At 37.6% G+C, this 25,038-nt stretch overlaps 1 protein-coding gene across 3 annotated transcripts in view; it reads right to left on the bottom strand.

Annotated features, from left to right (window-relative positions):
• The window catches only part of EPS8 (epidermal growth factor receptor pathway substrate 8), a 188,601-nt gene extending 165,896 nt beyond the window's left edge, over nt 1-22,705 (bottom strand). For 2 of the 3 annotated variants that reach the window (XM_042945904.1, XM_042945901.1), the window contains exon 1: nt 22,463-22,705. The gene's annotated coding sequence lies outside the window, so the exon portion shown is untranslated. Of the gene's footprint in view, nt 1-17,211; nt 17,283-22,462 lie in introns of all 3 variants that reach the window. The other variant, XM_042945902.1, reaches the window with a different exon arrangement.
• Nucleotides 22,706-25,038: the final 2,333 nt, after the last annotated feature.

The raw sequence follows: 25,038 nt of genomic DNA on the forward strand, positions 1-25,038 counted from the left end.
GTGATTGCCAAAACTGCTGTTCTTTGTAGGAGGGAGGGGAAAGAATGAAAAAAAAAACAAAAACAAAAAACAAAAACTCTTACTCCACCAGGATGATAACATCACTTTTCTGCAACACAAGGGGTATTCACTCACCAGCACTCCGCTCTGGTTATGGCCCGTAATCATTTCTTAACGGTTATTTTATGGTTAAACATGTTTAACATCAAGTAGTATACTGCGTTACAACATTCTTACAGTGTATGACGTGTGAAACATAATTTTTCTCCTTCATTAAATGGACTTAGTCTACAATGATTTGGGTTCTTTCGCTTAATACAGTACGGTATATAAAGTATATAGTACATAATGTGTGCAGGCACTTTTTCTCTCTCTACCAGCCTGTCAGCTGTGCCTTCCCTTTATTGTTTATATACCTCTCTAGAACCTCATCATTGCCCTCAATTTCTTTATTCTTCCGGGACTGGAAATAAGCTAGGCAAGTTTGTTCTAAAATTCTAATAAAGAGATGTTGAATAAAAGCCTAAGTATTGTGCCTGTGATGTGAGGAGATAAACTATCATTTATATCATTTCAATAATTTGTTTATCTCTCCATGATTTAGTCCCAGCTATGGAGAGCTATCTTATTACCATCTCTATCCCCAGTGCAAACAGATAGGTAGATAGATAGACCTGATAAACATTTCGAATAAATGAATTTTCAACCTCTTAACCAAATCAAGAGAGCATGAGGCATATGACAGTACAGTCAGATGAAGGCTTGGGACACTTAGATTTTAGGACTAACTCTGTGATGAACTAGTTGTGTGACTTAGGACAAATCATTTGACCTGTCTTGGTTTTACTTTCCTCATTAGTAAAATAAGAGAGTGGACTACACAATATTTACATATCTTATATGTCATATATTTTAAGATTCTTTATCACCTATTCTGATTACTTATACACTCTTTTTTCTTAAATAATTGAGATTTAAATAATTAAGATTATAAAGGAAGTCACCACCAGAGAGGTATTGTGACTGAATACTGATCTATTGGCAAATATTATGGGTCTACTAGCAGAAAGGAGGGTTATAAAGGGTGGTGGCAAGAAGCAAAAGGTTCAGTTTTAAAGCTTTCCATACTGGCCCAATCCTAGCGTTTTACCTAAAAATCACAGTCTCTGCGGCCAGATGTAACTTGAATGTTAAATTTCACAAGTGTAGGAGGCATGGCAACAGTGACATGTCCTGGGCAGCTGGAGGACAACCTTGTGACGTCTATGGCACAAAACAGGGAAGAATGACAAGAAGGAAAGAATGATACTGCAGACAAACTGTGCCGATCTTACCATTTCACCTCAGAACACTCTGGGAGAGAAAATAGGTAAACCTGTCAAACAGCGAACAAGTGAACCTGCTCAGTTTTTCTACCATAGTGGGTTTATAGGTAGAGCAGATACGGTAATCTCACTCACACCAAAAAGCATGTTAAGCATTTATTCATTGAACATGTATTAAAACAAAAACTGAGTGCATGCGGTACACTTAGCATTGTGCGAAGGCACAAGAAAGACAAAGATTTCTCAGACACACTTCCTACCTGCAAGTGTTCAGACTAGTTAAAGAGAAAAACAAGTAAATAAACCATAAAATGCAACGTAATTATTAAAGTAAGTATGAGATACCACTTGGGCACAAAGAAGGGGCTAATTTTTTCCAGGAAAGTAATCTTTAATAAGCCAAATGTAAAATAATATAGACAAAATGATGAGGTTGACAGAGAACAACTCCAAGCAGAGGGAACAGCTTGGGCAAAGTCATGGAAGCATGACGCTAAATGCATTCAATTAGTGCAATTATTATAGTATTTGTGGAGTACAAGACTCAAAGAAAGAGACCTGAAAGTAAACTAGGGAGACAGTCACAGAGGGCCTTTGATGTGTGCCAGTATACAGAGGACCTAGACTTTTTAAAGAGCATATGGGGAACACTGAAGAATTTCAAGCAAGGTAATAATATGATTAGCAGTGAGGATCGAAAAGAAGGGAATGCTCTGTCAGCCATTCTGTAGTAAGAATCAAAAGGATTTGGTGACTTACTTAAAGGTAGGACAGAGTAGTGGGTAAGGCAAAGAAAAGAGTCCAGAAAGATCCACAGATCACTAATGTTACCATTTCAGTTACAGTGGCTCCATTTAGAAAAACACAGAGAGAAGGTTTAGGGAAAATGCAACAAATATATTTTGGGAAATGTGAAGTCTAAGAGGCCTTTGCTACAGTCAGAAATAATCAGAAATAAACGACTAGAGCTTAGGAGAATGCTACCAACAGGAGACAAAGAGTTGAGAGTCACTGTTTTAATTAAAACAACGTGAAGTACTGAAGTCATCTTGGGAAACAATGAAACATGAAACGAGATGACAGCTGAGAAAAGAATTTTGGAAAACTCAGAAACTTCTCAACTTGTGAGTGTTCAGATTATGAACAAAACCATGAAATGAGCCAAACAAAAACAAAACAAAACAAAAACACAAAGGGGGCACTGGCTGTCTCTGCTCCCAACAGATGGAGCCAGAATGTACTTGAGGAGATTACCACTTTAGAACAACTCTTAGATACACATTAAACTCCAAGGAGCAGAGCCTCTGAATGGACATCTAAGTGCACACAAATAACGAGAGAAGTAGGATGTAAACTGGGAAAGGGTAGCAAGCGCCATGGGAGCCAAAGGAAGAGAACATTCTTTAAAAAAAAAAAAAAGAAAGAAAAGCATACATTCATTCAACAAATGGACAATCTACAAAGTACTAGATTCTAAGCAATAAAACATTCAAAAGTGAACAAAACAGTCCATGTCCTCTAAGGGCTTGCAGGCAAATGTAACAAAAAAATCAAGTAAGATAAAAACTAAACATTTTCCTTTTGGCTTGGCTTCGACAAGACTACAAATGACCTAGAGACATGAGCTCAGGCACTAGACTACAGTGGGTAGACTAATGTAGGAAAAGTGAGGAAGAGGAAACAACAGGTAAAAAAGTTGTCATCAAGAATCTTATCTGGGAACAAGACAGAAATACAGCAGCAGAAAGAGAGCATTAAGAGAATAGTTTCCAGATAGGCATGACACTACATCAAGAGACACAGGAACTCCAAGGGTTTACAGTATAAACAATCTGACACAGACACGTACATGTAAGAGAAGAATAACATTTTAAATTGACCCCGTAATACATTCTACATATGCGCCTGTCTCATATAATATTAAAATTATGTGCCAATGCTATTAATTTTGATTAATAATGATTCTCTTACTACAATTTACTTTAAGTCATGTTGAAAATAAGAAAGCAATCCTGAGGCCAAAGACATTCAATCACCCCCAACGGAATAAGGAAAAAGAATGATACCTTGATGCAGTTTAGTATTAAAGATATGCATGGGACCAGTTACCTGTTACAAGGAGATGAATGAAATATTTTAGAACCAGGTTTACTGGTCCCTTCAAGAGATGCTAGAAAGAAGTAAGAAAGTATTGGGGGTGGGGGAGAGAGACAATTGCATAGTACAAGCAAATTAAGTATTTTAAGGACAAGTACTTACTAGAAAAAAAGAGTGTGATTTATGTATGTCCAGTTGGCAGAAGTCTGTGCCAACTTTAGAATCCCAGCAAATCATGTTGGTTCAACATATTTCAAAACAGCATATGATGTGAACTATATCCATACCATGGGGCAAAGAAAGAAGCTCTTATCCACTTCTAGCTAACATATAAAAGGCAAGATGGCAAGTAACAGTCCGTGTCTGACCGAACAAAATGGACCTATAGGCACAGTCAACTACACGTATTGGTAAATATTTGCTTAATGAGAGAAAAACAGCCTAATCATCTTGGGATCATCAAGGAACTGCTACCAGAAATGCACAAACTAATTCACTGAACAAGTATGAAAACAATTCCACCATCCCTTCCCAACCCATTCTCATACTACCTTTTTCTTTAAAAAAAAAAAAAAAAAAAAGTCTTCAAAACAAACTTCAAAAATAAGAGTATGCCATAAATCTTTAAAAAATAAATAAGATCCTCTAGTAAGGATTTGAAACACATATAAGAACGAATAACCAAAATGAGGAAATGAATTAAGTTTTCTTTTTGAACAAAAGTGCTTTTATGTTATGGATCTGGCAAAGCTAGAGAGATAGATTTGTTTCTACCTCTCCTTCTTTCTCTCCCCAATACCCAAACTTGTATACAAGCCTACTGTTATTTAAGCTAACATCATACAGCTATAACTCTCCAGTTGGATACTCAGAGCATGGAAAATTAGGTCACAAGCTTGCCACAGGGACTCCAATCGTCTATCTGGCAAGTTTGTATAACTTCCTCCTCCCTGTGATTCTGTTATACACTGCCCAAAAGGCAAGATAAGGGAAAGGTTATCAGGACTTTCTATAATAGCTACAAAAATATTTGGTCCACATCATGAACAATGTGGGAAAACTCAGGCACTTTTATCCTTCTGAAGTCAACCTATCAGTGCTTTGACAAATAATTATTGAGGGCCTTCTTTGCACAGAAATTTTGTTTTTTAAAGTTCAATGCCAATCATGGCCCAACCCATATGTGTTGACTTACAACTTGAAAGCAATTCTTGATCCTGTTTCCAAACAATTAAGCTCTTTGCAATGCAAATAAAGATGCTTTTTGAAATAGATAGTTAATGAATCTTTCATTCATAGTAGCTAACGAGAAACACAGGAGCCAAACACATTGTGGGGATCATTTCAATGGTGTGTAATTTGAGAGGTGTGTCAGAAAGCACTTTGCTCCACTAAAGAAGGAGCCCACATTTTTCTTTCTTGCAAGTAAAATGCAAAGGCAATGTTGCTTCATACAGCCGTCTTAAAGTTACCCACATTCCAAATTCAAGATAAGAAATATTTCCCCATCTCTAAAGATTAACAGTTTACAACCAGCCTAAAGTCTTCAGCATGACTTTGTTTTATGAATAATGGCTTCTTCATTCCTAAAAGTTTCCAGGAAAAAAAAAATATATTGCATAGTGTCTATAGAAATAACACAAACCATGCTTGTCTGATCTGATCTTAAATTAACCTTGACAACTGAAAATCTTTCAAAGGGAGTACGGGTATATTACATTTTTTCCCAAAACTATGCATAAATAAATCTTCCTTTAGTGGAATTATTGTAAAATCAGTCATAATTTTGAAATACTTATAAATTCACATTATCAGTACATGTAAAAATTATAATGCGAAATGTAAATATCTTCACTCTCTTAGGATTCAGAGAAGGAAGGAGGGAGAGAAGGACAGGAAGGCTTTTATTTCCCATATTTTTGATCATTTACCTAGAATTTGATGCTTACATTTTTAATGCTTCTTTTATTTTTATTTATTTTTCTTAATGTTTACTTATTTTGAGAGAGACAGAGCACAAGCAGGGAATGGGCAGAGAGAGAGAGGGAGACAGAATCTGAAGCAGGCTCCAGGCTCTGGGCTGTCAACACAGAGCCTAATGTGGAGCTTGAACCCGTGAGTCTTGAAATCATGACCTGAGCCAAAGTCGGTTGCTTAGCCAACTGAGCCACCCAGGCGCCCCTTTAATGCTTCTTTTAATTTAGGCCTCTGACATTTGTATATTTAGCAAGGATAGAAAATGCAGCATCTTCATTATTTACTAATATGTCTAGCACTGAACAGGCACTATTTTTTTTAGTATTTCTTTATTGATGTATAAATTCCACTAACTGAAATAGAACTATTTTCTATTAAATAAAGCTGCATATGTCTAAGACTATTATATCAAGAAATTAAATTGGGCTGAATTAAGCCAATGACTCTGCTAATCGTTTAGCCAAACTCCTGACCTCACATAACTATCTCATACATGCAGATCACAAGAAGAATTACTGTAGAAAGTTGAGATGGATTAAACAAGCTCCATCACCAATACAACAAACAAAACTCACCCTCACATACAAAGGACAGTCCCATATGCATTTTATTGTATTTGGTATGCATTTGTGTACATATTCCTCTTCTATAATTTTCTTTTAAACGAAATTTAGCCCCACTATTACCCTTCCCAGTGACTGCTATGGTTGACAGCAGTAACAAAATCTTACTGAGAGTAATTAGAGAGGGAGGAATAGGAAGCTGAAATGACCATAGCTAGAAGCTTTTAAAGTTCTTTAAGGAAAAAAAAATGAAAACAAAATAAACACTCTTAGCTGAATTAGTTTCTCTCACCTTAAAAATTAAGCTATGTTCTCAAATCAATCCCTTGCAAAAATCTACGGGCTCTTTCTTGTCTTCCTTGAGTGGAGAGACAAATTCTTAGGCTTAGATCAGCTACCTAATCTAAAAAGCTTCCCCCCAAATTCATGTCCGCTCTCTCAAGAACATATAACTAGATCAGCCTCCATATACAGTAAGCATTTGTTACACCTACTGTCTAAACTCCAATTAATGTCCACACTAACCTAACAGAATCGATGTTAGCTAGAAAGATCTTGCAATAGTAAGAATTTCCATGTTCTGAACCCAAAGCCTTTTCTTCTGCATTTGAATATTTAACATACATTTCTATCACATAATACATTGTTCTTTACAGTATGTATAATCCAAGTTCCCCAAATATAGCTCATGAATGATGGTAAAAATGGCTTATAGGTTCCTCTCTCTGCTTTTGTCACATCAAACTATTTCTATGAACTATCAGATACCACCACCACTGGTTTTCCCAATCATTTTCCTACTTCATCCATTAGTTTGGAATCTTCTAGTTTGATCATATAAATGCCTTTGAAAAACACAAATATAAAACAAAATATAACTGGTAGCCATTAGGTGCAATGATCCCCTATTCTCAGGTCTTCTCTTCTATCATACAGTAACAGCTCATGAATTCATACCTCAAATGTTGCATTAACTCCCCGGCAGAGAGAGAAAATGGAAATAACTATTAGTAATGGATATAAGTAGAAGGGAGGAGGTGTTGGAAGTAAGATCAAGAGACTTTTATTCCTATTTGAAGACTTCTTAGAAGGCCATGGAGTATTCAAAATAAAATTATTTTTTGTATTATATGATTTCACTTGAGATATATTTGAATTCAAATTCTAAAACTCCCTGCACTGTTAAGGGGCTCCTACACAACAAAATGGAAAGAAAGAAAGAAAGAAAGAAAGAAAGAAAGAAAGAAAGAAAGAAAAAAAGAAAGGCCAGTAACATATATTCTAATATACAAACAAAACCACAGTGGATCTTTCCTAATTAGTACAAAAACTGGTGTTAAAATGTATTCCAACTCAATCAGTATTAATGTGTTCACTCTGGACAGGATTTTGTTATCTTCATAATGAGACTTACTACTTCCAAAATAGTTTACTTACTACAAAATAAGATGAAGGTGATGAAGGCTTCAATCACTTCTTTGTTTCAAACCCTCTAGCAGCCTAAACTTAACCTTCAGTGTCATAACCCACTATGAATGTCCCTTCATTCAGACTTCACTCTCCGTGACTGAGATCTCACCTGGCAGTGAGGAAAAGCTAGAACAGTAACTAGAAAGACAGCAAAGTCACGAAACATACATGTTTCAACCAAGTCACCTGAAAATTGAAAAAAGCTGTCAGATACTAAGGCTAGAAGATGGGATCAAACAGGGATGAAGGAAACAAGATGGAGAAGAGGTGTCAAAGGAAAGCCCACACTGTCATCTATGTGCTCCAAGATTTTTATGACTATTTTCTTCATGAGACCATGGAAAATAGCAAGACTTAAAATACTTTTTAAAATGGTAAAATATAGCCAACTATGTGGATCTTATAGTAAATGGTGCTGAAACTTTTTGTTTCAATAATCTGGATAAGAAACAAAAAATTTTAAATAATATAGAAAGAAAAGATGAAGCTTTAAACATTTTATTCTGTAATTCTACAAAGAGAGCAAATATACTACTATACAAAAAATACAGAACTGATCCATCACTCCTAAATTTAAATGAAGTTACAATTTTTTATATTATCTTGTTTTCTTATTCTTTATACATTGATATTCAAGCTGGCTATCATAGATTAGTCATTTAAAAATAGAAGAGATGACGGGGCACTTGGGTGGCTCAGTCGGTTGAGCGTCCAATTTTGGCTCAGGTCATGATCTCACGGTTTGTGAGTTCGAGCCCCGCATCAGGCTCTGTGCTGACAGCCTGGAGCCTGGAGCCTGCTTCGGATTCTGTGTCTCCCTCTCTCTTTCTGCCCCTCCCCTATTCATGTTCTGTCTCTCTCTATCTCAAAAATAAATAAAACATTTAAAAATAATAATAATTTAAAAAAATAAAAATAGAAGAGATGAGATATTAAGCAAAGCTGTAAATTAATGCAAATCTAGTTAAAATCTTTAGAGGACTAGTTTCCTCAGTAATTAAAAACACCCTCTTTAATACAAATTCTTTAGGCATACATAATAATTCCACACCTTTACATGCATAAGTATCACATGAATAATGCTATAAGTTTTGGCCCAGTGACTAGATTTTTATCACAGAAAGAATTCCACTGCTTTTAAATTATTCAGAATCTAACAAGGCCCCACAAAAGACCTAATGAAAGAACTACCGGGGCACCTTGGGTGGCTCAGTCAGTTAAGTGTTGGAGTCGATTTCAGCTCAGGTCATTATCTCACCATCCTAAGATCAAGCCCCACATAGGGCGCTCTGGGCGTGGAGACTGCTTAATGTTCTCTCCCTCTCCCTCTCTCTCTCCCTCTCTCTCTCTGTCTCTCTCTCTCAGCGCCTAGGTGGCTCAGTCGGTTGGCATGGCTCAGTTGGTTGAGCACCCTACTTCAGCTCAGGTCATGATCACACAGTTCCTGGGTTCAAGCCCCGAGTTGGGCTCTGTGCTGACAGCTCAAGCCTGGAGCCTGCTTCGGACTCTGTGTCTCCTTCCCTCTCTGCCCCTCCCCAGCTCACACTCAGTCTCTCTCTCTCTCAAAAATAAACATTAAAAAAAAAAAGATTCTCTCTCTCTTCCTCCCCCTCTGCCCCTCCCCTACTCGTGCATGCATGTGCTTTCTCACACTCTCTCAAAAAAAAAATTAAATTAAAAAATTGCATATAGTAAGGTTACCTTTTAAAAATAATAAACTACCAATAAAATTAATATTTTATCTTGACAAAAATGATTCAGAGATGTAAAAACATAATAATAACACTAGTTGTAGTATACGTGCTGAAATAGATTATACATCACAAGTTTTAATAATGAAAATAAACATGTTAAAATAAGAAAGACAACTCAATCTGAAGATAGGATTTCTACTTAACATTTTTTTCTACATTAAAGAGTAATATTTTTAAATTTTGATATACAGTTGGTTATAAAACAGGTAAAGTTTTGAAAACACACTGAAAAGGGAAATTGTAAATTACACACAGGCATACAAACACAAGCTGAGCACGGTATTAAGGCGGGGGGTGGGGGTGAGGAATCTATGCATGGAGAAAGTAACGTTCTAGTTTCTTTCACTTATCAAAGTTAAATGTAGCTTCTCTATCATCACAAGTATATCTTTCTTCAAATTTAAAAGTCAACATACTTAAAATCACCTTACTTTATGTTCATGTCTTACAAGTACCATTAACTTCAAATGTCAAAACTATTACAGAAAATTAAACAAACTGTATTCAACGTCTTTTCAAAGTGACAGATTTCACTTTTCTTTGTGGATTGGTTTTGCTGCTTGTACTTTTTAAAATATTTAATTTTCAGGGTGCCTCAGTGGCTCAGTTAGACGTCCAACTTCAGCTCAGGTCATGATCTCGTGATTTGTGAGTTGGGAGCCCCATGTTGGGCTTTGTGCTGACAGCTCAGAGCCTGGAGCCTGATTCAGATTCTGTCTGTCTGTCTCTCTCTCTCTCTCTCAAAATATAAATAAACATTAAAAAAAATTTAATAAAAAATAAAACATTTTATTTTCTAGTGAAAAACAAAAACAATTATAATATCACAAAACATTACAAAAACAAGAATCATCAATAAAAAAAACCCACAGTGTTTAATAATCACAAACATTGTATTTCAGACACTGGAAACATACTATCGTTGCAGTAAGCCAATAAATATATCAATAATATACATGTATTTCTAGAATAAGGACTAATATTCTAATGGTGATATTCTAATAGAAATGTAACATTTTAATGGTGTTGATAAGACTTTCTAAATAAAATGAAGTTTATATCAATAGTCTTTAATAATGGACTTTGGGGGCATCTGGGTGGCTCAGTCAGTTAAGCACTGACTTCCTCTTAGGTCACAATCTCCCTGATCTGTGAATTTCAGCCCCCCATCCCCATTCCCCAACTCCCCGCATTGGGCTCTCTACTGTCAGCACAGAGCCTGCTTTGGATCCTCTGTCTCCCTCTCTCTCTGTCCCTCCCTCACATATGTGTTCTCTTTCTCTCTCTCAAAAATAAACATTTTTTAAGAAATGGACTTTAAAAATGTTTTTCTCTCCTTTTGTTTTTTAGTTTTTTGGTTATTGTTGAAGAATAGTTGATATACAATATTACATTAGTTTCAGGTATACAACATAGCCAACATTTATGTACATTATGAAACAATTAACCACAATAAGTCTAGTTACCATCTATCACCATATACAGTTATTACAATATTTTTGGCTATATTCCCTATGCTGTACTTTATATCCTCATGACTTATTTTATAACTGAAAGTTTATACCTCTTAATCCCCTTCACTTATTTTGACCCCCCCCCCCCATCACCCTCCACTCTGGCAACCACCAATTTGTTCTCTGTATTTATGAGTCTGTTTCTGATTTGTTTTGTTTGTTGACTTGATTTTTAGATTCCACATATAAGGGAAAGCATACAGTATTTGTATTTCTCTGTCTGGTTTCTATCACTTAGTATAATACCCTTTAGGTCTATCTATGATGTTGCAAATGGCAGGATTTCATTCTTTTTATGGCTCAGTAATATTCCATTGTATTTATATACCATATCTTCTTTTTTTTTTTTTTTTTTTTTTAAATTTTTTTTTCAACGTTTTTTTATTTATTTTTTTTGGGACAGAGAGAGACAGAGCATGAACGGGGGAGGGGCAGAGAGAGGGAGACACAGAATCGGAAACAGGCTCCAGGCTCCGAGCCATCAGCCAGCCCAGATGCCTGACGCGGGGCTCGAACTCACAGACCGCGAGATCGTGACCTGGCTGAAGTCGGACGCTTAACCGACTGCGCCACCCAGGCGCCCCCACCATATCTTCTTTATTCACTCATCTACTGATGGACACTTAGGTTGCTTCCATATTTTGGCTACTGTAAACAATGCTGCAATGAACATACAAGTACATATATCTTTTTGAATTCATATTTTCATTTTCTTCAAATTAACACCCAAAAGTAGAATTACTGAATCATACGGTATTTCTATTTTTAATTTTTTTAGGAAGCCCCATACTGTTTTCCATAGTGGCTGCACCAATTTACATTCCTTCCAAGAGTGCACAAAGATTCCCTGTTCTCCACATCCTCACCAACACTTATTATCTCTTGTCTTTTTGATAATAGCCATTCTGATTGGTATGATGTGATACCTCACTGTGATTTTCATTTGCATTTCCCTGATAATTAGTGATGTTGAGCATCATTTCATGTGTCTGTTGGCCATCTGTACGTCTTTGGAAAAATGTCTATTCAGATCCTCTGCCCTTTATTTACTTGGATTGTTCAGGGTTTTTTGGTGTTAAGTTGTATTAAGTTCTTTATATTTTTGGATATTAACCTCTTATCGAATATATCATTTGCAAATATCTTTTTCCATTCAGTAGGTTGCCTTTTCATTTTGTTGGTTTCCTTTGCTATGCAAAAGCTTTCTAGTTCAATGTAATCCCACTTGTTTCTTTTTGCTTTTGCTGCCCTTGCCTGAGGAGACAAATCCAAAAAAAAATATTGTAAGACTGATGTCTAAGAGCTTACTACTTATGTTCTCTTTTAGGAGTTTTATAGTTTCAGGTCTTACATTTAGGTCTTTAGTCCATTTTAAGTTTATCTTTACAAATGGTATAAGAAAGTGGTCCAGTTTCACTCTTTTGCATGCAGCTATCCAGTTTTCCCAACACTATTTATTGAAAAGACTGTCATTTCCCCATTGTACATTCTTGCCTCCCTTGGTGTAGATTAATTGACCCTATGAATGTGGGTTAATTCCGGGCTGTCTATTCTATTCCATTCACCTATGTGTCTATTTTTGTGCCAATATCATACTGTTTTGAATACTAGCTTTGCAGTACAGTTTGAAAGTATGATACCTTCAGTTTTATTCTTCTTTTTCAAGATTGCTTTGACCATTTGGGGTCTTTTGTGGCTCCATACAAACTTTAGGATTATTTCTTCTAGTTCTGTGAAAAATGCTATTTCTCGATAGGGATTGCACTGAATCTAAAAATTGCTTTGAGTGGTATGGACACTTTAATAATATCAACTCTTCCGATCCATGAATATAGGATATCTTTCCATCTGTTTTAACTTCTTTCATCAACGTTTTGTTGTTTTCAGTATACAAGTCTTTCACCTCCTTAGTTAACTTTATTACTAAGTAATAAACTATTGCTATTGTAAATTGAATTTTTTTTTTCTAATTTCCTTTTCGGATGGCTTGTTGTTAGTATATGAAAACAGAACAGATTTTTGTTGATTTTGTATCCTGCAAATTTACTGAATTCATTTTTTCTAACAGTTTTTTATGGAGTCTTTGAGGTTTTCCATATATAGTAACATGTTATCTGCAAATAGTGACAGTTTTACTTCTTCCTTTCCAATTTGTATGCCTTTTATTTCTTTTTCTTATCTGACTTCTGTGGCTAGGACTTCCAATACCATGCTGAATAATAGTAGTTAAAATAGGCAACCTTCTCTTTTTCCTGATCTTAGAAGAAACACTTTCAAATTTTTCACAGTTGAGTATCATGTTGGTTGTGTGTCTGTCATATATGGCCTTTATTAGGTTGTGATATATTCCTCCTATGCCACTTTGCTGAGAGTCTTTATCATAAATGAATGTGAATTTCGTCAAATGCTTTTTCTGCATCTATGGAGTTGATCATATAATTCTTACTCTTCATTTTGTTAATATGGTGTATCATGTTAAATTGAAGATACTGAAATATCTTTGCATCCCTAGACTAAATCCCACTTTATCCTGGGGTAGGAATCTTTTAATGTATTATTGAATTTGGTTTGCTAAGATTTTGTTGATGATTTCTGCATTTATGTTCATCAAGGATACTGATCTGTAACTTTCTTTTTTTGTGGTGTCTTTATCTGGTTTCAGTACCAGGCTAATGCTAAACTTAGAGAATGTATTTGGAAACACTTCTTCCTCTTCAATTTTTTGGAATAGTTTGAGAAGTATAGGTATTAACTCTTCTTTAAATGTTTGGTAAAATGCAACTGTGAAATAGTCTGGTGACTATTGCCCCTCTCTTGACTTTTACCACTCTCTTTAAATATAAACTTCTCTTCCCTCTATTGATGTTCACTTTTTTCTATTTGGTCTTTCCTTTTTTTTCTTCTCCCATATATTAAAAATGAACTCTAACCTCCTATCAAGCACATAATTCGTTCACTTAAATTATTTTAGCATATTCACTAAAATTATTAATTTAGAACATATTATGTTCAGGTTCTGCTCAGAAACTGTTCATGGCTCTTAGAATTCTGGATTGGCTCAAATAGCACTAGGTGGTGCCTTTATGGGATGTTACATTCTAATGTTGCTACGCTACTAAATATATGCATGGTTTTAGACACAAGCTCTTATTTCACTTAAAAACACACAAGCCTCTTTCTTAATAAAATCACTTGAGTGTCACAGGACTGGGTTACACACACACACACACACACACACACACACACACACACACAGAATTTATCTATCACATAAAGGACTATATTTAAAAAGTCCTATGATTAGAAGAGGAGATTCATGCAATTCTTAAAACAGGTTTGGTATTGTTATCCTCTCCTACTATGATGCAATGAATACTCTATTGTACTATTACTTACAAAAATGAAAAATAACTGGTTATTCAGTTCTTTCTGATATCCCTGTAGGCTCTGTGAGAATGTACAGAATTTCCCACGACTCCCATCATGTCCACCCATTCTGCACATCAAACATATTCATCTTTCTGTCTGGAATGCCCTAGAGTCCCACCTCATATTCTTACTCTTGGCCTCAAAAATTCATCCTATAAAACTCAAATGTCACATTCTCCAATAGAGATTTTTCTGATTCCTCAGCCACAGTAAGCCTCTCCTTTTGTCTATATGCAGAGATATAAATTTTTTTTTCATTTAACCTATCCCCAACAATCATGTCAAATAAGTACTATTATCATTTTCACTTCCTAGATAAGAAAATTGAGGCAGATAAGGTCTCTCTGATTTCAAAGTCCACTGCTTGCTTGCTTATTTATTTAATATATAATCTCATTAGTTCCACACTCTACTGAAATGGTTGTCTCCATTCTCTGGGTTCCCTAAAGACAGAAGGTAGAGATCCTGTCTCATTCATCTTTGTATTCCCAGTGTCTGGCACAGAACAGATACTCAACAAATGCTCAATAAATGATGAATGAATAAATGAAATGTAATAACGTTCATCTTCCTCTGGGAGGAAAACTCAATCCCTTCTAACTGTTCTTCTGTAAGAAGTATGATAGTAAGTGCTAATTTCATTCAACAAACATTTTGTGAGTATCTATTCTATGTGATATGCTGTGCTTAAAGATAATTGAGTTTAGAGGCGCCTGGTGGTTCAACTGGTTAAATGTCGGACTTTGGCTCAGGTCATGATCTCATGGTTCGTGGGTTCAAGCCCCGTGTTGGGCTCTGTGCAGACAGTTCAGAGCCTGGAGCCTGCTTTGGATTCTGTGTCACTCTGTCTCTCTGCCCTACCCCACTCAATGGTCTCTCTCTCTCTCTCTCTCAAAAATAAATAAATGTTAAAAAAAAAATAAAAGATAATTGAATTTAGTTTCCTGCCCTCAAGAAACTTGCAATTCAGTGGGGAAAAGGTATAAACAATTAGCTAATTCTACTATTACATGTTTTATTTTTCCCAACTCCCACAAGTTCTTCTCTTTAAAGGAACCTCCTTCTTTATAAACATGTTTCAATGACTCACATCTCTGGGTCAGGAAGATGCAAATCAGTCAACAGAAAAAATTTTTAAAGAATCTCCATGTATCTCAAAAACACAATTTTTGAACCATTCGCATTTAGCTCAGTTGTCATTTAAGTAGTGCACAGTTTTAAAGAAAAGAATAAAGGCAAGGACACCCTGATACTATCCTTGCACTTTTTCTTTTATGAGAGACCACGTGGCCAAATGGAAAGTTTTAGAGTCAGAAAGATCAAAGTTCTCATCCCAACTCTGTCCCTTTCTCCCCACATGGACCACAGACAAGTCACTTTATCTTTCTGAGCATATTTCTTACCTGTAATACAGAAATTAGGAGATCTGCCTTAAAGACCTCTTATAAGAGTTTTAAAAGATAATGTATAACACCTGCCACACCAAAGCTGCTACTTTTACTGTGTCAGATCTCACTAGACGCTTTTTGAAAACTAATTAATGGTTCTATCTATAGCGTAACAATACAAGTATTTCTGGCCCCACCCATTATCAATAACACAAGTGTTTACCAAAAGAAAGGTACTTGAAAAAACTATTTGTGGCAAGGAGAGAGGTAGGAGATAAGATTCAACACCATACAGTTAAGTCTCAAATTTCTAGATAGCACATACATCGTCTGCCTCTTCTCACCACACACCTTGTAAATCACGTCTTTCAGACACTCTTTGTGAAAAAGAAAACCTTACTAATTATTTCTTACAGTTCTAAAAGATCTAAAAGAACTGAGAGATATTACTCTGTATTAACAATTCCATTTTTCACAAAGAAGAATCTCTTAGTAAGGAAGAGAGAAAAATGTACAACCTCCAGGAACCAATCTCAACGCATAGTCTGTGTATTACTACATTTTAGTTTACAAGTCATTTCTCAACTGTTTCTTTTAAGCAATTTTGCAGAGTGTATTTTTAAAAATCAAATAAAAACAGTCTCCTGTCAATCCTAAACCTAATTTATAATCTACTTGACTTAAAAAGCTCATTTACATGATACTGATACAACTGAAAGTCCATGGGCAAAAAAAGTGAATCTAGACACAGACCTCACACCTTTCACAAAAATAAACTCAGAATGGATCATAGACCTAAAAATGTAAAACTATAAAACTTCTGGAAAAAATAAAAGGATAAAATCCAGGTGGCCTTGAGTCTGACAATGAGTTTTTAAATACAACACCTAAGGCTATCCATGAAATTGATAAGTTGGCCTTTATTAAAATTAAAAACATTTGTTCTCAAAAGACACTGTTAAGAGAATAAAAAGGCAAGCCAGACTAGAAGAAAATATCTGCAAAATACATATCTAATAAAGCACCTGTATCAAAAAGAGATAAAGAATTCTTAAAACTTAACAATAAGAAAACAGATGAGTTAAAAAATGGTCAAAAGTGGGGCGCCTGAGCGGCTCAGTTGATTAAGCGTCCAACTTCGGTCAGGTCATGATCTCGCGGGTTGTGAGTTCCAGCCCCAGGTCAGGCTCTGTGCTGACAGCTCAGAGCCTGGAGCCTGCTTCAGATTCTGTGTCTCCTCTCTCTCTCTGCCCTTCTCCCACTAGTGCCCGCGCACGCGCGCTCGCTCTCTCTCTCTGTCTCAAAAATAAACATTAAAAAATTTATAAAAAATAGTCAAAAGTTCAGAACAAATATCTCACCAAAGAAAATATACAGAAGACAACAGCATATAAAAAGATGCTTAACATTAAATGTCATTAGGAATGACAAATTAAAGCAACAATGGGATGTTACTACACCTATTAAAATCCATAAAATCCAAAAAACTAACAATATGAAAAATTGACAAGGAGGAAAAGCAACAGAAGCAAGCATTAATTGCTGATGGAAATGCAAAATGGTATAGCCACTCAGGCAATATCTTACAAAGCTAACAATAATCTTATATGATCCAGCAATCATATTCCTAGGTATCTACCCAAATGTTCTGAAATCTTGTGTCTACACAAAAAGTTGCCCATGAATATTCTTACCAGCTTTGTTCAGAGTTGCCAAAACCTGGAAGCATCCAAGATGTCCGTCAATAAATGAATAGATACAAAAACTGTGAAAACATCCATACAATGCAATATTATTAAATGATAAAAAGAAATGAACTATCAAATCACAAGAAAACATAAACGAACCTTAAATGCATATTGATAAGTGAAAGAAACCAGTCTGACAAGGCTCTATGATTCCAATTGGAAAAGGCAAAACTATAGAGACAATAAAAAAAAAAATCAGTGGTTGTCAGGGGGAGGGAGTTAAGGGAGTGATAAATGAGGCACAGGATTTTTTTTTAATGTATGATATTTTGATTCTATAATGATGGAGACTTGAAATTATGCATTTGTCAAAACCCAGAGAACCTTATAGGATGAAGAGTGAACTTTAATGTATGCAAACTTTTAAAAAGTCATTTAGAAGGAGGGGAGGATCCCAGGATGGACTGGAGATTTAACAAAAGGGTCTGACCCTATTATAAAGGCATGCAACTACCTCATATTAAGTAGGACAGGAGAAAAAGGAGTAGAATCTGTAAACTACAAGCAAAAGAAACAGCATGAAAGCACTGTACTCTAGTTGATAAAGTTGTTTCCCTCTCTCTGTAAAGAGAATAGAAGTTAACAATTTCAATACTGCTATACATATGTTATAGGACTGAACAATTAAATAAATGGATGGCAGATGGTGGGATCCAGGTTACTTCTCACAGTTAGAGTAAGTTTACGGATAAGCAAGTAGAGGAGAACAGAAGAACACAAGTGGAGATGGGGTAGGCAGAGTCACAGACATCCATACAAACTCATATTTTGCTTAATATGAATACATAGGATTACATAGAGAAATTGTATAGATATGTGTATATACATAGGTTGGTTTACATGCATATATTTCCTGCTCTGTAGATGAGAAACTCTAGAGGCAATGACACCCCAGTAACAATAAAAACCAAACACCCAAATCCTGGCTTCTAATACTATTTTCCCAAGGAAATGAAACAGATTCTTTCTGGCTGATTCTAAGACTGTAACAGGAAATGGAAATATAAAAGATGAGCCTGGAGCATCTTTTAATGCCAGAAAGTAAGGAAATGATCTTTAAGTTTATTTATTTATTTTGAGAGAGTGTGTGTATGTGTGTGGGGAGGGAGGGAGGGAGGGGTGGGGAGATAAAACGTGAGTGGGGGAAGGGCAGAGAGAGACGGAGAGAGAGAGAATCCCAAGCAGGCTCGAGATAACAGTGTGGAACCCAATGCAAGGCTCAAATTCAAGAACCGTGAGATCACGACCTGACCGGAAATCAAGAGATGTATGTTTAAAGGACTGAGCCACCCAGGCGCCCCACCTCACATTAATGGAGATATGTCAAAGGAACACAGAGCCAACTAAATGAGCTCCCAATGACGAAAGCTGAAACAATGTGAGCAACAAAATACAGCAGTACTGGATTACAACCCAAAGTATAAAATGAATATCCATGAGTACAGGCCAATGTAAGTAAATGATTGAGTAAATACGTAAATGCAGAGAAAAGAAAAATCTGCCATGAAGAAGAATTCTAAATAAATTATAGATACCCCACCCTCAAGGAGGAGAAGTAAAACTCTCCATTCCTTAAGTGTGGGCTGTGCACAGTGACTTCCTTCTAAAAGTACAGCATGGAAAGAAGAGTAACTTTTCATTGCAGAAACCTAGCAAACACTAACTCAGCCAGGTGATCAACATCAAAATCAACAGTGATAAGTCTGCGTGATAGGATGCACCCTTTATATGATGTAACAGAAATAGCATTTTACCTCTGTGATCTTTCTTCCAGAAACCTAAAACCCCAGTCTGATCATGAGAACAAAGTCAGACTAATTCCAAAAGAAGGGCATTCTACAAAACACCAAACCAATATTCCTCACAACTGTGAAGGTCATTAAAAACAAGAGAAGTCTAACTGTCATAGCCAAAAAGGGGCCTAAGGAAACATGACAACTAAGTGTAATATGGTATCCTGAAACAGAAAAAGGACATCAGATAAATACTAAGGAAATCTAAGTTAAGTATGAACTTCAGTTAGTAATAATGTACCAACACTGGTTCATTAATTATAGCAAATACTAATGTAAGATGTAATCAGACATGAAATTGAGTAACAGTGCATATAAGAAGTCACTGTAGGGGCGCCTGGGTGGCTCAGTCGGTTAAGCGGCCGACTTCGGCTCAGGTCATGATCTCATGGTCCGTGAGTTCAAGCCCCGCGTCAGGCTCTGTGCTGACAGCTCAGAGCCTGGAGCCTGTTTCGGATTCTGTGTCTCCCTCTCTCTGACCCTCCCCCGTTCATGCTCTGTCTCAAAAATAAATAAATGTTAAAAAAAAAATTAAAAAAAAAAAAAAAAGAAGTCACTGTACTATCTTTATACTTTTTCTGTAAATCTAAAACTAATCTAAAAATAATATATATATATGTATATATATTTAAATACCATCTAAGAATGTATCTAAAAAACACTGGAGAGGTTGTAGTGCAGTAGTGAAAAACTTCACACCTTCCCTGCATACATTAAAGTTACAATGTTTACAACCATTTTGTTACAGAATTTTTCTTAGGAAAATATTTTCAATCACTAACAGCTGCAAACAATTTCATGCAGTAATTCCCAGTAGGGATGTACTATAGCTGAAGTACTTTAACCAAAATTCCACTTTTCCCTTATATACCATTGCAGATGTCTGAAAGTTTGTAACCTATCATTAACTTATGTTCTGTGATGATCCAAATAACTACCAAATACGTTTAATACAACTCAGAAAAGGTAACCTAAATTTCATATAAATTAAGTCAGTGGTAAAAATACTCATCCAACAAAACTTCAAGCATCTAAAGAGAGACCTCGAGAAAAAACTATCATCTTTTATTGTGGATAATATATTATCTTATATAAACCATGGTTCAAGGGAACTGTTGCAGAATTAAAATAGGTAAATGAAAATAACAGGAGAGTCAGGAGAAAAATAAAAGGTAGCGGTGAACATCTTTGCAGCATAGCGTAAGAAAAGCCAGGGTCTAGGATCTGAAGTGTAGCAAATAAAAACTGAAGGCAAAGGGAGCCTATGTTATAGCACAGAAAAGGCCCAATTAACTGAAAACAGGAAAAATTAAAAATAAAACAAAATGAAATCTCTTCATTCTATGAGAAACAAGCAAGGTGTTCAAAATTAGACTCCTAGAGAGAGCAAACCAGAATAAACCACGGTGAAGAATCACCATAAATACAACTTACTCTCCCACCATTAATAAAAGGCTGAAAATTACCATATAATGATGTCCAATGACATTGGAAAGTGGGAAGAAAAAATATTACAAAAAGAAAGTACCAAATATCATGAACAGTGGTTATTTCAGAATACTGGAATTAAAAGTAACTTTTCTTCTTTTTTTTCCTGCTGTGAAGTGAATGACTTGTGGAATTTTAAAAAGTCTTAATCTTTGAATTGTGCACTAAAGGCATTTATACAATGTTATTACATTTGTGATGCACTCTACCCTTTAATGGCAATTCCATAAAGTGCATTATTTTTCTCACTGTAAGTCAAAGTGTGAGCCGATGACCCAATTTTTTTCACAGTAGCAACTTAAGAACTATAACTTAACTATTATAACTGCAATCTATCCAAAAAACTCCAGTTCCAAATAGAAAATCTATAGTAGGTGAAAGAGGATGATATTGACTTTAATTTCAATGACCACTTGATCTACATTTAGTGCACACTTTCCAAAACCCAAGTCGCTGTAGAATGGTATCCTCTCAGTGGAAATAAAATAGAAGCAACACACAACACAGCTACTTTGGTATTACGTGTGTTATGTCTATATATATATATATATATATATATATATATATATATAGACCATATATATATATATATATATATATAGACCATATATATATATATAGACCATATATATAGACCATATATATATATATATATATATATATATATAGACCATATATATATATATATATATATATATATAGACCATATATATATATATATATATATATATAGACCATATATATATATATATGGACACACACACACACACATATACATATATATATACGGACATATACACACACACACACACACACACGGTCTTCTGGGAATCCTAATTCTCCTACCTCCCAAAAGAATAACAAGGTCAAAAACAAACTATTCGCATGCATCTGAAACCAGGTTGTTCCTGAACTCTTAAGACAGTAGCTATTTCTCTCATTATGAGACCAAAACTGAAACCTTCAAAAGAAAAGCAGTAATACATTTCACCGGAATGTAATTTGTAAAGGAGAATTCCAATTCCTAATGCTCCACCACTCGAGACATCGATGGATTTCAAATCCTAACACCACAGCGTCCTACCCACAAGGAGATTCCAGCAGTACTCTGGGTTCTACGAGAAAAGAAGCATTTGAGAAACAATGCGAAGGAAGAGAACAATCCGTGCAAAGATTTTTGCATTCAGATGGTCCTTGGAAGGAAAGCAGGAAGAGTGACCAGAGGAGAAGCGAGCCGGATCTTCATACGTGGTGAAATCCACTCCAAAGGCATTAACTGACAAAGACACCAGAAAGGCTATCTTTCAAAAGTAAAATTGTGAGTAGAGCGGAACAAACTAAGAACGGAAAGTCAACAGGAAGGAATCAGGAAAGACAACTATTCAAAAACAATGAGCTATCTTAATTTGAAGGGGTAAGCGATGGTGGGACCCTGTCCCAAAGTGTCAATTTGAAAAGACACCCTCCATGTGAGGGTGGGGAGGGTAGCTCTCGAAACCCCAAGCCTAAAACAGGCCGTGAGAACACCCGTTGTGTAGTCGCCCCACGGACAAGACAAGCGCAGGTGTATGTGCGGAAGCTCAGGTTACCAGGAACTATTGAATCTTCCCTGCCCACCCGTCCCGGAGCCCTGGGCTCGGCGGGCGGCGCGGGGCGGCGGGGCGGCCGAAGGTCGGCACGGGCTCCGCGGCGCACCAAGACCGGGCGCACCACGACCGGGCGCACGGACGCGCTCCGGTAGCAGCGCCCTGGCACACCTGGCTCCCAACACCAGTTGAAAGCAGTCAAAGTGAATGAAAGCGGACGCGGCGCCTGGCACCGCTCCACGCAAGCACACAAAGGCGGGTTTTTAAAATCGAGGCTGAGTCCAAAACACTCGACCCCCGGCCGGCGCCTTTCGCCCGAGGGTCTCTTACCTCGGATCCGCCCTCGGGGCCGTGGCTTTCCCCGGAGACGCTTAGAGCCCGGACGAGGCAGGAGGCGGCCAAGAGAAAGCCCCCGTCCTGGACCACGCCCTTCCAATCCTCCGCGAACCGCCAAGCCGCCGTCTGCGCCCGGCAGAAGAGGAGCGATCTCCCGGGCGAGCACAGCGCCCGCCTCGCGCTGGGCAAGACCGCCGCGCCCGCCGCCGCCTGTGAAGTCTGGAGCTGCCCGCCCGCTCACCCGCTCGCCGCCAAAGCCAGACGCGCGCCGCGCATGCCCAGTACCCCTGCGAGGAGTGAGCGAGAGCGCGCTTGCGAGTGCGCGCCTCGCGCTGACGGAGCGAACTCCACTCTCCGGGTCTTGCCGGCAGCCGAGCCGCGGAGTATCTGGTCGACCCCGGCGCTGGAGGCGAACTGGGCGGTGGGGGCGGTGGGGGCGGTGGGGCCGGGTGGGCGGGAGAGGAGCGGAAGAAAAGAAGGCGAGAGGCCGCGCTAAGTTATCTAGGCCATCAAAGTCGGACCAGGGTTCCCAGCTGCAGACAGGTTTCGAGAAGTGCCCTAGCAGGACCGACTAGCAGCTGGGAGACGCGGGAAGGGGAACCGAGCGTGTGGAGAGGTTCCCCTCCCGGCAAGGGTTGATGCCCCCGGCCATGGGAGCTCCCATCTACATCGCCCCGGGTCCTGGTGCACAACTTCTGGCCTCTATCCTACGGGCAGTAAGCCCGCCGCGCCCAAAGCCCCGCGAACCTTTGTCTTCCTTCTTGCGGCCCTCCCACCCATTTTCCCCCTTTTGTCGCTCTCCTCTTGTTTTGTCTCAATTCATGCCATCAACTGGTGGCACCCAAGGGCCTTCATTTGGTCCTTAGCTCCAGCCAGCAAGCCCAGACTCGCTTCGCTAGCCTGCCTTGGATCCCATTCTTAACGTAGCTCTTGCCAAGAGCCTGATGTGGTTTGAAGTGGTGGAGACTTTCCTGAATGCCTCTTGTAACTTAACCAACCCTCGTGATTGGTGCCTCCTCCATGAGCAGCTCACGGAGCCACTCAGTGAGAAGCCCTTTAGTCTTCTAGTTTATTTTTCCTTACTCTTGAAACACTCATTTGTCATAGCTACGCCCCCTTCCTGTTCTAACTTCTTTAAAGGCAATTGACTCTCTTTGGGGCGCCTGGGTGGCGCAGTCGGTTAAGAGTCCGACTTCAGCCAGGTCACGATCTCGCGGTCTGTGAGTTCGAGCCCCGCGTCAGGCTCTGGGCTGATGGCTCGGAGCCTGGAGCCTGTTTCTGATTCTGTGTCTCCCTCTCTCTCTGCCCCTCCCCCGTTCATGCTCTGTCTCTCTCTGTCCCAAAAATAAATAAAAAACGTTGAAAAAAAAATTAAAAAAAAAAAAAAAAAGGCAATTGACTCTCAGAAATCAACGAGGATTGGATAAAAGAGAACCTGCTTGCTTTGTGGAGCAAGGGAAAAGACAGAGCAGTCAGGGGAAAGCAACGTTTCACACCAAGGTGGTAATCAAAACCTTTATGCTGAAAGTTCAAATGTATCTTAAGTCCAGTCCCCTATCCTAAATGAAAATCCTCTCTTCATATTTCCACCATACCATCATCCACTTAAAGTTTCACAATGTTTTGAATCTTTATTTTTATCAATATGTATAATCATGATTATTGAGTTTTTACATATGCCAGGAACTAAGCAATTTTTATGTATTATTTCTAATCCTTAAAACGAGATAGGCCTTATTATCCCCATTCAATAGGAAAATAAAGCTCAAAAGTATCATTTCTTTTGCCAAAGCCAGTTTTGATGCTAGAATGAAAATCCAGATCTGCTTAACAGACAGGTCTTTAACGTTTGATTCTGGACATCAATTCAACTTCCCTTAACTTACACCACAGGTGCTCATTCTGACCCCTAGGAATTAACTAATCTCATTCTTTATAGACATTGCAAGTCTTGAAATATTTGAAGCAAACCTCTAAGTAGCTGTCAGAATATCTAATATTTTTCCATTCCTCAAAATTTGTAGATCCTTTCATTATTTGTCAAGTGGAATGGTGAACTCTCATAACCACACTCTTTACCCTGCTTTGAATATCCTTTGACTTTTCCTTTTCCTTCTCAAATGTGCACTGAAGACAACACAACAGGGGTGCCTGTGTGGCTCAGTTGGTTACGTGTAGGACTCTTGGTTTTAGATCAGGTCATGATCTCACCGTTAGTGATTTCAAGCCCCACCTGGCATCAGGCTCTGAGCTGACAGCACAGAGCCTGCTTGGGATTCTCTCTCTCCCTTTCTCTCCGCTCCTCCCCTGCTCACTTGCACGTGCTCTCTCTCTCTCTCTCTCTCTCTCTCTCTCAAAATAAACAAATAAACTTTAAAAAGAGAGAGAGAGAACACAACATTCAAATACTGTGAGCCAAGAACTTTGTCACAAAGTGATCGGCAGTCCCTTTGACCCAAGCATACCTACCCTGTCAATAAGATATCCCAAACTTGAGTAAGGCTTTTCTTTTAGCAAATGTATTTTACCTAGGGTTGAATAAAACATCCAAGTCTATTTTATATGGACTA

This window comes from Panthera leo, chromosome B4 (genome assembly GCF_018350215.1).
Source record: "Panthera leo isolate Ple1 chromosome B4, P.leo_Ple1_pat1.1, whole genome shotgun sequence".
Classification (NCBI taxonomy): Eukaryota; Metazoa; Chordata; class Mammalia; order Carnivora; family Felidae; genus Panthera; species Panthera leo.